The sequence below is a fragment of the Pogoniulus pusillus genome, chromosome 34 (assembly GCF_015220805.1).
Source record: "Pogoniulus pusillus isolate bPogPus1 chromosome 34, bPogPus1.pri, whole genome shotgun sequence".
Taxonomy (NCBI): Eukaryota; Metazoa; Chordata; class Aves; order Piciformes; family Lybiidae; genus Pogoniulus; species Pogoniulus pusillus.
In genome coordinates this window covers 13280609-13295932 of record NC_087297.1, presented here as the reverse complement: position 1 = coordinate 13295932, position 15324 = coordinate 13280609, and the positions used below count along the sequence as shown (strand labels likewise).

Here is a 15324-nt window from a genome sequence, read left to right as displayed (position 1 = left end):
AGCAGGGATGTAATCCGAGGTGACAGCGTTTTTAGGGGAGGCTAATGTGTGTCAGAAAATATCGTGTACAGTCTTTAATCAAACTCATGATCCCCAGCCGAATGATTGCTCCAAAAGCTGATTTTACTCCAGTTTCTAATTCATTAGAAGCAAATCTCTCTCTCTCTCTGCTTCCCTCTCTTGGTTTTTTTCTTTCTTCCTCTCCCCCCTTTTTTACTCTTCCCCCTCCCCCCCCCCCCCCCCTTTTTTTTTTTTTTTGCACTGTATTAGGAAGTTTAAAAACCCAAACATTAAGCTCAGCTCTTTATTTTTTGGGGTGGCCAAATCGCAGGCAGCAGTCATTTGGGTGGGGGAGGGGGATGGTGTGGTATGCGCTACCCTTGCTGTGGTCACAGAGGTACCCACCCCTGAAACTGGGCTAGCAGAGTGTATGAAAATGTTTAGCTTAATCACTCCCTAATGACAGCGACTTAGGTCCTTAGTGCAGTCGATTTGTTTCCCGGGTTTTAAAAGTAGATTATTTCCATGGTGCAGGCTTAGCGTAAGCTGTTGAGAAACCACAAGCACTGCACTTCAGCCTGAGTTTGGGACGTTGGCCAAAGGCTAATCTGATTAAAAGGCCATTTATTTATTTATTTGTCTCTCTTATTTCTTTCTATTCTCAACAACAACAATGTTGTGGTGCTCTGAATGTTCTGTGTAGCCAGAGAGGGGAAGACCAAAACAAATATATAGAGAGATATATTTTTCTAAGCTAACATTTTGGGGGTTTGGTTTTTGTTTGGGGTTTGTTGTTTTGGTTTTGGGGTGGTGGTTGTGTTTTCCCCTTCCTCTTCTCTTTGCCTGAGCAGAATTAAAAGCGTGATAAGCAGCACCACTGGAATGGTTCTCATCCACAGTCCTGCAACTGGCTAAACAAAGCGCCCTTGGAGGCACATCTGTTACAGAGCCACGGGCAAATTCATCATCTCTTTAAGGCAAGGTTCCGTTGGGCTGCTTGGGTTGTTTTTCTTTTGCCTTCCCCCTTGTTTGTTCTGTCTCTAGGTGCGAGGTTCTGAGGCCTGGCTTTAGCTAGAGGAGGGAAAATGCTTCCCCTTCTTTTTTTTCCTCTCCCCCCTCCCTCCAGCAGCTTTTCTCTTCCCCTGACGTGACATTTCCAAGCGCTCCGCGCGGCGAGAGCGGTTATTTGTGATGTGCTCCAAGAACCAGTGTTGGGGACCATGTTCCTGAGAAGTTTAGCAGCTGGATGCTGTTAGAAGATAATTATCCTATCTCGAATCTGGGATTTCTTATCAGAGCTGGAATGTAATACTAATTAAATATGTCATGTTTGCACACATCAGAACACGCTCAAAAGATCTGCTCTTGGATCGTTCGCCTTATTGAACTACTTCCACATCCTTCTGCAGCACCTCTGAAAGCAGGGAGGGAAAAGAAAAGGCAACAGATTTCCTTTCTCTGCATTTCCTTTCTCTGCCCTTCTCCACAGCCCTGTCCTGCTCTTGAATGGCAAGTTCAGGCTGGTCTCCACTGAGGCTGGTAGTACAGGACTGCTTACAGCAAGACATTTGTACGCACAACGCACTTCAAAGTCACCAGCCCCGGCCAGACAATGCAACGCAGCAGCCTGGCACCAGCTTCTGCTAGGACAGCAGAATGAAATTCAGAGGTGGTTTTTCTTTGGTGGTGTGTTTGGGGTTGGTTTGGTTCTTGTTGGTTTTCTTTCCTCTCTTCCCCCCCCCCTCCAAACCAGACTATTTTAGTGGGCTAATAAATATTGAATGACAAGCCATGGGTTCTTCCCTTCACCTCCATCACGTGGCCCTCTGCAACGGGGCTGGGGGAGGGTGGTGGTGGTGGTGGAAAATGTATAATGAATTAAGCTGAATTAAATCTCCCAACTCTCTTGTCTTAATTGCAGCTGCTGACTTGTAAGCAAAGCAAGAGCAGGATGCATCATAAACCTAGGTTGGTTTCTTTTCTTCCCTCCTTCCCTTCCCCCCCAGAGGCCTTGGTGATAAAATTCCAATTCTATTTCCTTCCACATGGAGATTTATATGTTGTTTATCTTTTCCCACCTAGGTCACAGCATCTGTACCTCGCTGGGTGCATGTGGCAGAGCATGCTTTCCCTGCCTCCAGGAGCACCTTGCTGGGTTTTTTTTCCTCCCTATCCTGCCTGTCAGCACTTTCAAACTGACAACCCTGTGACTAAAGCAGCCTTTTAGCTACATCACTCACTGCTGGAAGGGGAGGCAGAGCCAGCCCTGCGTTTACTCTTTGTTTTACCTATGGATATGTACATCCCACACCCACTCAGCCATGTATGAGCACAGGTAATTACACCAAACCCCCATCACTTTCAGAGGTGGTTTCCGTGGTTCTGGCTGCTGCTTCTTGCTGTCTCCCTCTCAAACGCATAGGCGTGAGATAAAACCGCAGGTACACTGGGTTTAAATCTGCTGGATGTGAAGCCGTGCAGCAATTCAGCAGCAGCTTTTCCAGCGTGAGGCTGCGTGTCCCAGAGCCCTGATGGCTTGAGAAAAGCTTTCCCAGGGCAGCTCAGCTCGGGAGCCTTTGATGCAGTGCTGAGGTTTGGGTTTATTTACTGAGAGGCGTCCTCGGTAGCTGTCAAAACCGCTTGGAGCAGGGAGAGTCAGGCTTGGGCAGCCCCGGTGACCAGACAGCCTCCCCAGGCATGAAAAACTGCTTCAGAGGAGCTCTAGCTCACAAATTCACTTTGTGTGACCACGAAAAGGGGCAGGAAGGGGAGGAGAGGAGCAGGGTGAGGTGGGGGGAGGGAGCAAAAAGGCAATTTTACGTGGAGAAAGGCTGAATGAAGGTGTCTTTGTGCCACACTTTATTTGCCCTGTTGTTACCACCCTTCCTCAGCTATGGAAGCAGAATGGATTGAGAAACATCTGTTTGCTCTCCCTGTTTACTCTGGAAGGGTCACCACAGCCCAGCTCATGCCATACCCAGCATCGCCAAGGGTTTGGGTTTTAATCTTCACATTCAGCCTGTACCTTTGGTCCAGAGTTTCCTTTTGAGGCTGGATTTTCTGCCTCTTAAAACGAGATATTCAAGCCCCCAGAGCTGACCTGCTGTCCTAGGGAAACCATTAGAAAAGAAGATTTCTTGCTAGCCAAGGACACCTGTGATTCCGTCTTGCTTTTGAGAGCACAAAGCCCTACAGATCTGCTCTTTCTTCCAGCCTAAAACGCCTCTGATCCATAAGAAGCTCCAATCCTTCCTTTTTCCTCACCCCCAAAAGAGAAAAAGGGGCAGGAAAGAAAGAAAATGATGTGCCATCAACTCAGCTGCTCCCTGCTTCTTCTTTAAAAGGCTGAGGATGCTGCTGTTTAACATAAAACCCTGTGACCTTAGCGCGGCGGCTGCTTTGAAACACCAAGCTATTTAATGATGCAAATTGCAAACAGAGGGAAAACATCAGAAGGACCTGTCTGGAAATTAGTGTGTTTGACTGAAAATTAGCAAGCTTAATCGAACCTGCAGGAAGTGGCTCTCCCCTCCCCCCTCCCCCATTCAGAGCTTTTGTCCACCGGGGGCTGTTCTCCAAGTTTATGGAACCTTCAAAGGTGCAGGCGTTAAGGCTGCGTGCGACACCCGCGTTGGAGTGCTGGTGGCTGATCTGGCTGGGTTGCACCCTTAAAAGCCTTTGTGTGTGAGGCAGTAATAAGCTTTAGATCAGGCAGACACAGGGTTGAGGGCCTCACTGCCTTGGACCAAAACAACGATGTTCAGTTGGTGCAACCCAGGGCAGGATGCATGCAGGGATGGTGCTTATCCATTCATCCAAGCATGGAGGGGGACCCTCCACTGATGCTCAGTTGGTGCAACCCAGGGCAGGATGCATGCAGGGATGGTGCTTATCCAAGCATGGAGGGGGACCCTCCACTGATGCTCAGTTGGTGTAACCTAGGGCAGGATGCATGCAGGGATGGTGCTTATCCAACCATGGAGGGGGACCCTCCACTGATGCTCAGTTGGTGTAACCCAGGGCAGGATGCATGCAGGGATGGTGCTTATCCATTCATCCAAGCATGGAGGGGGACCCTCCACAAAGAGGCTGCTTTCTTTTGGGTGAGGAAGAAAGACCTCAGCTGCCCATGTCACCCTGCTCTATAGCCACGGGATTTGCATTGAGAGGAGCTCTTTGGGTGATTAAGATGAAAGAGTGGGAAGGCCAAGCAGCTGCTGGTGGAAGCAAAGTGCCTCCCTCAGCATGTGCCCATCCTCATCACTCTGCAAAAGCATCTTGGCCAGAGCAAATCTTGCTCTGTTTACTACCTCTGAGGTCTCACTGTCAGGGCTTTCCAGGGACAAAGTGGGGGTAGTCAATTGGGTTTTGTGAGGATGGGGAAACTGAAGCCTCTGCTCCAGGTCTTGCTGGCTAAGGTGTATTTATCTGAACGTGTACACAGCTCTCCTGGCTCAAGAAAGCACAAATTACCACCAGTATGAATTTAAGAATTCAAAGGCAGAATAAAGTGGCTAAGTCCTGAGATTGGTTTAGTTGAAAAGGTCCAAATGTGCCAAAAGAAGAGACTGTTTAAAAGGTGCCTATCAGCCACTCTGTCTCCCACACCTCCACCAGCTGTGAATGGTTATTTGGCTGAATTTGCCTGGCATTAAGGATGGGACACCTCACTGGGAACATAATTTGCCTAAGTAAAAGGTGTGCTTTGAGACTGCAAAGCTCAAGGACCCAACCAAAACCATTCACTAATAAAAAGACAGAAGAAGAGATCCACGCAGCAATGGTTCAAAACATTTAATGGGAGGGCTTGAAATTAGGAGTGGAAATCATCTTTGTGCACACACATCTGAAGGGTCTGACTTTTGCTTTCCCTCCTGCCAGTGGAATTTCAGTCAGAGGCTGAGAACCAACTTGGTTTTCTAGGGACCTGTGTTTGGATTGAGCGGTCTGGAGTTCAGCACCTTGCTTTAGATGTTTGTTTTGATGGCAGCTTCTCCACGAAGAGAGGGAGAGAGCTTTGTCTGAGGCAGGGTAGATGATAATCAGCCTGCTGCTGGTATTTTCCAGTTTTGAAAAGAGGTAGTTTCAGAAGTGGAAAGAGATTTTTTTTTCCCCCCTAAGCCTTGTAGGAAACTGCTACAAAAGAAAAGCCTAAACTGCGTTTGTTGGGGCTGATGAAGCAGGATAATGTTTTCCAGAGGAAGTATTTCCATGAATATCTCCACCTTGCCAGGCCCAGACATTTCCTTGTGCTGTGCCATTGATTTTCAGGTGATATTTCAGGCATCATTTATTTCTTGTCCTGACTTTGCTTTGATTCAGGCACTTGGTTACCGGCTGTGACCGCCACCGAACATCCCCACAGAGGTGTTCCTGTTTCCAGGAATGGCTCGAGCCCTGTCGCAGGAGGTTTGCTCTGAGGAGATGTAACTAACTTCACCTGCTCTTTCTGCAGGGAGACGTTTGGAACAAAGGAAAAGCTAAGGAAGGAGGTGCATTGTTGTCCTTCCACTGCCACACCGAACCCCTTGGCGGACAGAGCGCAGCTAAAACCCGTATCGTTCGCCTTCGCTTTCCCAGCGCTGAGATTCCTCTGCCTCTGTACTCCAGGAAGGCTTAAGGTAAAAACAACCATTCAAAAAAAAAAAACCCAAACCAACCCCAAAACGTTTCCTATTTGTCACAGTTCTGCTGGCAGGGCTGGAGGGTCACAGCCTTGCGAGGTATCTGACACAGTCTGGTAGGCTGATACCGCTCCCGCGCTCGCCTAAGTCCAGCACAGCATAGATGTAACTCCCAGGAAATAACTCAGGGTGCAGAGGGCTGCACTTAGCCAGAAGCTTTGCTTGGGTTCTGCTTTCCTCCTTCTTCAGGGGAAAGAAAAAGAAAAGAAAAGAGTTTTTCTTTCTTTTTACTTGCAAGGAATGCTTAGAGGTGCAGGTGCTGCGGGCAGTGCTTGTACTGAGTTTGACTTGTAGGAATGGGGCTCGAGGAATAGAGATGGGATAAAATTTGAATATATATAGAAGAAAATGAGTTTAAAATGTAAAAAAACCCCATAAAATCTTTAAAAACATAACACAAACTTTACAAAATAGCAAAATCTAAAAAAACCTAACAAAATGTAAAAAAAACCCTAATAAAATCTCAAAAACTCCATAATAAAATCTAAAAAAACCCTGATAAAAAAAAAAATCTAAAAAACATTTAATGAAATCTAAAAAAAAATCTAGTACAATTTAAAAAAATCTAATAAAATCTATTAAAAAAAATTAATACAATCTAAAAAACCCCAATAAAATCTAAAAAATACCTTAAGCAAATCTAAAAAACCCTAATAAAATATTTTTAAAAATTAAAAAACGAATACAATAAAAAAATTCATAAAATCTAAAATAGCCCAAATAAAAATCTTTAAAAAATTAATAAAATAAAAAGAACTAATAATTTAAAAAAAAAATCTAAAAAGCCCAATAAAATCATTAATAAATGTAATAAAATCTAAAACCCCCAAATAAAATCTAAAGAAGCCCAAATTAAAATCTGAAAAATAATAAAATAAAATTAAAAATAATGAATGCTGTTTTAAAAAAAATCTAAAAAACCCCAATAAAATCTAAGAAAAATTAATAAAATCTAAGAAACCCAAATAAAATCTGAAAAAAACCTAATATGATAAAAAAAAAATATTTAAAAAAATTAATAAAATCTAAAAAAAACCCAAATAAAAGCTTTTAAATATTAATAAAACTTAAAACAATTAAGATGTAATTCAAAAAATCTTTAAAAAATCCTAATAAAAATTTAAAAATAATAATAAAATTTAGAAAATCACTAATAAAATTTAAAGGAAAAACTATTAAATAAACACAACCTAAAAAAACTTTTAAAAAAAGGCAATCTAAAAATCCCTAATAAAATCTAAAAAAAACCAAATAAAATATTATAAAAATCAATAAATCTTAAAAAAAATATTTAAAAAATCTTTAAAAATACCCAATAACATATAAAGAAACAACAATAAAATCTAAAAAAACCCAATAAAATCTAAAAAAAACCCAACAAAATCTAAAATACCCCAATAAAAATCTAAAACCCCCCAAAAAATCTAAAAAACCCTCATAAAATAAAAAACATAATAACATCTAAAAAAAAGTAAGAAAATCTAAAAACCAAATAAATAACATCCAAAAAAATGAATACAATCTAAAAATTGTGAAAAAAAGTAAGAAAATCTAAAAACCAAATAAATAACAGCTAAAAAAATGAATACAATCTAAAAATCTGTGAAAAAAACTAAGAAAATCTAAAAATAAATTAATAACATCTTTAAAACCTTAATATTATCTAAAAGAAATTAAGAAAATCTAAAAACCTCGTAATAAAATCTAAAAAACCCTAATACTGTCTAAAAAAAACAAATCTTAAAAAGACTGATAAAATGTTAAAAAAAAAATCTAGAAAAGACTAATAAAGTCTTTAAAAAAGAATGAAATCTAAGGAAAACGAATACAATCTAAAAATGTATGTAATGAAATGTAACAACACATAAAATCTCTCTCTATATACATCAAATGTAAGTATATGCATAATTAAATGCAAAAAAAAGTAAAATATATGTAAAAAACCTTTTAAAATGATAATAAAATGTAGCAATATGTAAACTCTAAATATATATATATCAAAGTAAGTATATGTATGATAAAATGCACCAAAAATTGATAAAATGAATAATAGAATCTAAAAGATATATATAATAAAAGGTAACAGTACAGAAAATCTAAATAATTATGTAAAATGTAAATATGTCTATAATAAAATGTGGAAAAAATGATAATTAAAAAAATACATATAATAAAAGGTGTCAATATGTAAAATCTAAATATAGAAAATGTAATTATAAATATAAATATGTTACATAAAATGTAAACATAAATCTTAATATTTTATATAAAATGTAAATATAGGCACAATAAAATGTTAAAAAATGATAAAATCTAAAAAAATAGGTCATAAAAATAGGTCAAAAATAGGTCAAATAGGTAAAAAAAATATAAAATGCAAATATATATAATAAATATATAATATAATAAAGTCATATAATATAATAAAGTCAAATATTAAAAAAGTATAATAAAATGTGAAAAAATGATAAAATCTAAAAAAAGAGGTCATAAAAGACAACAATGTGTAAAAAAAAAAAGCAAATATATTTAATAAATATGTGTATAATAAAGTAAAATATTAAAAAAGTATAATAAAATGTTAAAAAATGATAAAATCTAAAAAAATAGGTCATGAAAGGTGACAATATGTTAAAAAAACATATAAATGCATATATATATAAAATAAATATATGTATAATAAAGTTAAATATTAAAAAAGTATAATAAAATGTTAAAAAATGATAGCATCTCCAAAAAAATGTGGTAAAAGGTAACAAAGTGTAAAATATGAATATATATATTTAAAAGGTGAATATATGTGCAATCAAATGTTTAAAAAGGATTTTTTAGAAAGAAATATACATAATAAAAGGTAAGAATGTGTAAAATTCATATATATATATAAAAAAGGGAAATAAATATACAATAAAATGCCCAAAAAGGATTTTTTAAAAACACCTATAATAAAAAGTAAGAATGTGTACTATCTGAATATATATATTAAAAAAGATAAATATATGTATAATAAAATGCTTTAAAAGGAATTTTTAAAATACATATAATAAAAGGTAACAATGTGCAAAATATATATATATATATATATATATAAAAAATTAAATATATGTATAATAAAATGTTAAAAAAGGATGAAATCTAAAAAAGGAGGTAATAAAAGGTAACAATACCTAAATTCTCTCTATAAAATGCAAATATTTGTGTTGTAAAATGTAAGAAAATATTAAATCTTAAAAAAAATGTAATAAAGGGTCACAATATTTAAACTTTAAATATATATACATAGGGAAAATGTCAATATATGTATAATAAAACGTAACAAATCCTGATAGCATCTAAAAAAATAGGGAATAAAAGGCAATAATACCTAAAATGTAAGCATATATAGTAAAATGTAAATAAAGTCAAATAAAACCTGCATCTTTATATAAAAGTCACAGTATAGACAATCTAAATATATTACATGTAAATTCATAAGGTGTAAAATAAAACCCCACAATAAAATCGACTCAAATATATAACAAAACCTAAAGCCATCTACAATAGGCTGGAGCAGTCTGTTGCCTCTCAATGCAGATCTGCCATGTACATGTGTGTGTCATACACTGTAACACAGTATAATGCAGTCCAAAAGGATGGCTAACAGAATGTAACAGCACAGAGCATCTGCAGGTGCTTATGAAATGGAAATATAAGCAAAGGTAAGCATGAAAAAGTCAAAATGCTGCTTAAAAAAAAAAGGGGGATGTAGATTAAAAGGAGGTAAAAATGTAGATAATAAAAAGGAAAAATGTAGGGGAAAAAAGGGTAAAAATATAGATAAAAAAAAGGTTAAAGTATAGATAATAAAAAGGAAAAATGTAGGAAAAAAGGGTAAAAAATATAGAATAAAAAAGGTAAAAATATAGATAATAAAAAAGGTAAAAATATAGATAATAAAAAGGAAAAATGTAGGAAAAAAGGTAAAAAATATAGATTATAAAAAGGTAAAAATATAGATAATAAAAAGGAAAAATGTAAGAAAAAAAGGTAAAAAATATAGATTATAAAAAGGTAAAAATATAGATAATAAAAAGGAAAAATGTAGGAAAAAAAGATAAAAAATATAGATTACAAAAAGGTAAAAATATAGATAATAAAAAGGGAAAATGTAGGAAAAAAGGTAAAAAATATAGATTTAAAAAGGTAAAAATATGGATAATAAAAAGGAAAAATGTAGGAAAAAAGGTAAAAAATATTATCTATATTTTTACCTTTTTATAATCTATAAAAAGGAAAAATGCAGGGAAAAAAGGATAAAAAATATAGATTAAAAAAAGGTTAAAGTATAGATAATAAAAAGGAAAAATGTACATTAAAAAAGGTTAAAATGTGGATAAAAAAGGAAAAATATGGATTGTAAAAGGGAAAATATGATAATAAAAAGTAAAAAGAGTAGCTTAGGAAAGGTAAAAATGTGGATAATAAGAGGTAAAAATGTGGATTAATAAAAGGCAAAAATGTGGATTAAAAATGTAAATATGTAGATATAAAAGGTAAAAATGTGGATTAATAAAAGGTAAAAATGTGAATTAATAAAAGGTAAAAATGTGGATAAAAAAGGGCAAAATGTGGATAAAAAAGGGCAAAATGTGGATAAAAAAGGGCAAAATGTGGATAATAAAAGGGCAAAATGTGGATTTAAAAAGGCAAAAATGTGGATTAAAAAAAGGCAAAATGTGGATTAAAAAAAGGGCAAAATGTGGATTAAAAAAGGCAAAAATGTAGATAAAAAAAGGCCAAATGTGGATTAAAAAAGGCCAAATTGTGGATTAAAAAAAAAGATAACAAATGTAGCTACTGCAATTTAAACGCAGCCCCAAAATTTCCCTCCCCCATAAAAAGGGGCCATGACCTAATGAACTTCGGCTGTCCCTGCTGAAAGGTGAGCGCGGCCCCAGAGCGCAGCGCAGAGCGCAGCGCAGAGCGCGGCAGTGTCAACGCCTGCTGCTGACACGCAGCTGGCCACAGGGCAGGGCGAGCGCAAGGCGACCTTCGCCTCCCTGCGTGCAGTCACTCCCCAGCCCGCCCCGGGCGCGCTGCTGCTGCGCGGGGCGCGCTGCGAAGTGCGCTTTCTGTCTCTGTGAACAATAGAGCTGTTTAAGCGCAGGGAAGCTCCGCATGCCTGCGCTCACGCCGCCTGAGCAGGCTGCGAACGCACCACTTGCGAAGGAGGGATTGAGCTTGCAGTGCGAAAAAACAGGACCCGCAGCACTGTCCCTGGAGGGGGGAGAAGGAAACGGAGGAGAGATAAGAACTCTTTTCCCGGCTAGCTAAAGCTGAGGTCAGAGCATTTCTTCTCTCCCCTCTTTTGTGGCTGCTCTCTCAGCGCAGCCTCTACATGCACGGCTTCGTCCTGGCTGCTCCTGCTGGAACGAAGCAATCACTGGAAGAGCAGAGCGGGGGTGGTTGCAGAGACCTTTCAGATCCCCCAGCCCAACCATCACACCCAGGTCGCAGCTCGCCGCTAATCGATCCGGAATTTCCTCCTCGGGAAATCAGCGGGTCCTGGCTGCCTCCAGGAAGCTCTGCGAAACCAGGAGCCAAAGGAAAGGCTTCCGCAGCACCCACTTACCAAAACGCCCTGGCAGCGCCTTTAACATCACCTAACGCACAGGAATAGAGGGGTGAAAAAAAGAAACGGCAGAGATTCCATCCGAATCTGGGGGAGATGGTGACAATTTCTTGCTGCTGTTTTATCTGCTGGGTGCCTTATTTATGTTTGAACATCTAACTCGCCCCAGGACAATGCAGGAGTTAATCCCTAAGCCAACGGGGGAGCAGGGGAAAAAAAACCCCAACCAACCAGACAAACAATAAAAACAGCCCTGTGAAAGAGCTGAAAAGAAAACGTTGGAATTAAGGGAGAGAAATGGCAAATTTTGAGGGGAGGAAAGAAAAAGAACCCCCCCAGAATAGAGGAACTGCTTCTCTCTCTCAGGTGAACTTAACTATTGACAGGTCTGCATTAATCAAGCCTGTTTTCCAGGGGCTTCAGTGGCAGCTCTATATTGCATTTCCTCTGCTCTTCAGGGGACTGCCTCATTCCTGACGCTGTGACAGAGAGAAACTTTGCCGTGGAACAGGGCAATAATGACTATTTTTGTTCACCAAAACACTCAAAGACCAAAGTTCTGTTGCTTGAAGGTTTATACACACAGGGCCCCACTGGACTTAGTCCTCCAGAACATAAAACCATTCTGGAGTTCTTTATTTGCACCTTCCCTGGGTAGATTCCAGTTGCAGTTCTTTATTTGCACCTTAACTGGGTGGATTCCATTGCAATTCTTTATATCTATCTTCCCTTGGTGGATTCCAGTTGCTCTTCTTTATTTGCACCTTCCCTGGGTGGATTCCAGTTGCTGTTCTTTATTTCCATCCTCCCTGGGTGGATTCCAGTTGCAGCTCTTTATTTGCACCTTAACTGGGTGGATTCCAGTTGCAGTTCTTTATTTCCATCCTCCCTGGGTGGATTCCAGTTGCAGTTCTTTATTTCCATCCTCCCCGAGTGGATTCCAGTTGCTGTTCTTTATTTCCATCCTCCCTGGGTGGATTCCAGTTGCTGTTCTTTATTTCCATCTTCACTTGGTGGATTCTATTTGCTGCTCTTTATTTGCACCTTCACTGGGTGGATTCCAGTGGCAGTTCTTTATTCCCATCTTCCCTGGGTGGATTCTAGTTGCTGCTGGAGCTGGTTTTTAACCTGCATCCTAAATATTCAACAAAAGAAGAGGTCCAAAAGTGCAACTGAGCCCTCAGTGCGAGTTAACCTCTCGTGGTTGCATGCTGGAGGAGCCTAAAGACTTCAGTAAGAACATTTTGGAGTCACAGCAGCACATCCTTTGCAGTGCCCTGACATAATTCCACAAGGTATCCTCCTGAGGCAGAGTTTAGTCTCTAGACAGATAAGAAGCAGCTGCCAAGACCTAGCTGAGTGCAGAACTGCTTTGTTGTGCCCAGCCCAGTGGGGGGTTATCGGCTGAGCAAGGCGGTGGTGTGTGCCACATAGAGCCTGCTGCAGTGGGATGGTCTGCTGGAGCTGGAGGTGGCTTAGCAGCAGACTTGGCAGAGTTAGAGAGTGGTTTGGCTTGGTGACCTTAAAGGGCTTTTCCAACTGAAACCTTTCCATGGTTTTGCAATTCCATGATTCTATGACTTTATGATTTTGCAGTTCCACGACTCTATGACTCCATGATAGTCTGATTTTAGGACTCCATGATTTTATGGTTCCTCCATTGTCTGACTTTATGGCTCCATGACTTGAGGACTTAATGATTCCATGATTCCACACTGTTATGACCCCAGCATTCTCTGACATTTGTTATCTAAACCACAGCCCAAAAACTCTGCCCAGCTTTCCACACGGAAAATCAGCAATTTTGACTCTGACCCCCTCACGACTTTGGGAAATGCTTTAGGGTAGAGCTACAAACCCTTCTTAAGCCTTCTGCAGGGTGAGCTCATTGCTGTCTGCAGCTCCCTGAAGGGAGGCTGTAGCCAGGTGGGGATTGGTCTTTTCTGCCAGGCAACCAGCAACAGAAGAAGGAGACACAGCCTGAAGCTGTGCCAGGGCAGGTCTAGGCTGGATGTTGTTAGGAAGTTGTTTTCAGAGAGAGTGATTGGCATTGGAATGGGCTGCCCAGGGAGATGGTGGAGTCTGTGTGGCAGGAGGTGTGGAAGCAAAGCCTGTCTGGGGCACTTAGTGCCATGGTCTGGTTGGTTGGGCAGGGCTGGGTGCTAGGTTGGGCTGGCTGAGCTTGGAGCTCTCTTCCCACCTGCTGGATTCTGTGATTCTATGACTCTCTACCACAGCTGCATTAGAAGTGGATGATGTGGTCAAATGAGTGAAGTTAAATGGAGCTGGAATGGGGAACTTAGTAGGAAAAGTTGTGTGCATTCTGTACATCCTGCGTAGGAGACTCTAAGTGACAGGAGGAGATGGTTCCAACAGAATAGCCCAAGATAAAGGATCTTCAATTTAGTCATTATTTTTCCTTTTTACATCCCTCTGGCCTTTTTTTTTTTTTTACCCACCCCCCCACCTCCAGACTGCTGAAGGTTCCTACTTGCAGACATCATCAGTGGAACAGTTAATTTGTGCAATTATCTCTTGCAGTCAGTGGGACTGGTGCCGTGAGTCAGAGTTTGCAAGTTTGTTCTCCACGTCTTTCTGGCAGGGAGCACCAACAGCCTCACTACAAAGTCCAATTCCCCACATCACGAATCTCAGCCCTGTTTTGCTGAGGAGTTTGTGCTTTTTAAAGCACCCCAAAGTTGAAGGTTTGAGTTTCATCACATAAAGGGATGAGTTTTATCAGGCAAAGGATTTTAACTCTCCAGGGCTTGTCTCTTACCTGGCTCAAGTAGATGAAAGTGACTCTTGGATTCTTTAGACTTTGCAACTCCTTCCTGAGCCTATATCAGGCCATTAAAAATCTGCTCTCTGCTCTCCCACCCACGAGCAACAAGAATTTTAGCCTTGCTGATGAGCTGCCCCCAGACATGCAGTGGATGCAGTTGGCTCTGAGCATCTCATCTCCTAGAATCACAGAATGGTTTAGGTTGGAAGGGACCTCAAAGCTCAGCCGGTTCCAACACCCCTGCCATGGGCAGGGACACCTCTCACTGGAACAGGTTGCTCAAGGTCTCATCCAACCTGGCCTTGAACACCTCCAGGGAGGTCGTGGAACACAGAAGCACCCAATGTGGGTCGTGGAGCACCCACATTGGGTGCTTCTGTGCTCCACAACCTCCCTGGGCAACCTGTGCCAGCATCTCACCACCTTCCCTGCCAAGAACTTCTCCCAACAGCCAAGTTTTGCTGTTTCTCTCACTGACGTTTCAGGACACACAAGTCCCTGCCCTCAGTTGCTGTTGCCTCATTTTTCCTTACAAAAGAAAAGCTGTTGTCAACTTTTTTCCTTCCCCCCCCACCCCCTCCTTCTCTGCTCTCTTGGTTGTGTTTGTCGGGCAAAGATCATCATGCTCTGATTTAGTGTTTTCAAACAAGTGTGCCCTCCAGTGCAGGGCTTCTATTGAGAGACAACACAGCCCAGGCAGGAGAGTTCAGCATGGCCACTAATAAAACACAAGTGCTGCTTTGTCAGGCCACGAGTGATTACTTGAACAAGTGCCAACCAAGAAACCAAACATGAGAGCTCAGCTCTTCAGCCCCTCAAGACAAAAGGCCAATTGACTTTCCTCATTAGTTTTTGTGCCAGACATGCAAACGCTGTTTCCTCTCTCTCTCTCTCTCTCTGTGATGCTCAGAACACGCCAGCTTGTTAACATCTTGGGTGGGATGGTGGTTTATGAGCCTCTAAGGACTATTATGTAGGGGTGGGTTTTGTCCTGACTGAAAGGATTGGCTGAGGACTCCTGAAACTGGCATCTTTTGGACGAGTCAGAGGCTCTAACAGACTGATGGAGCTGCCTGAAAGAAGCTTTGCGTGCGTGGGACCTTCCACATGCACACTTTAAAGCTTGGTTAGGGGTAGGATCTGAGTCTCCAGCTCATTGGAAAACAAAGAAACCCAAAGCAACTGCTATGAGCTGCTCTGGCTGCAAAAATTGCCTGAGGAAAGGCTTTTTAAAGCTGCTGTGC

At 40.3% G+C, this 15324-nt stretch overlaps 1 long non-coding RNA gene across 2 annotated transcripts; it reads left to right on the top strand.

Moving 5' to 3' along the window:
• The first annotated feature begins 813 nt into the window (after nucleotides 1-813).
• LOC135189798 (uncharacterized) lies at nucleotides 814-5819 on the top strand. Of its 2 annotated transcripts, XR_010308316.1 has the most exons (5): nucleotides 814-977; nucleotides 1490-1669; nucleotides 1922-1968; nucleotides 2083-2335; nucleotides 5456-5819. It is a non-coding gene; the product is annotated as an uncharacterized LOC135189798 (long non-coding RNA). The 2 variants fall into 2 exon arrangements; XR_010308315.1 differs by lacking the exon at nucleotides 5456-5819 and having other exon boundaries at nucleotides 2083-2364.
• Nucleotides 5820-15324: the final 9505 nt, after the last annotated feature.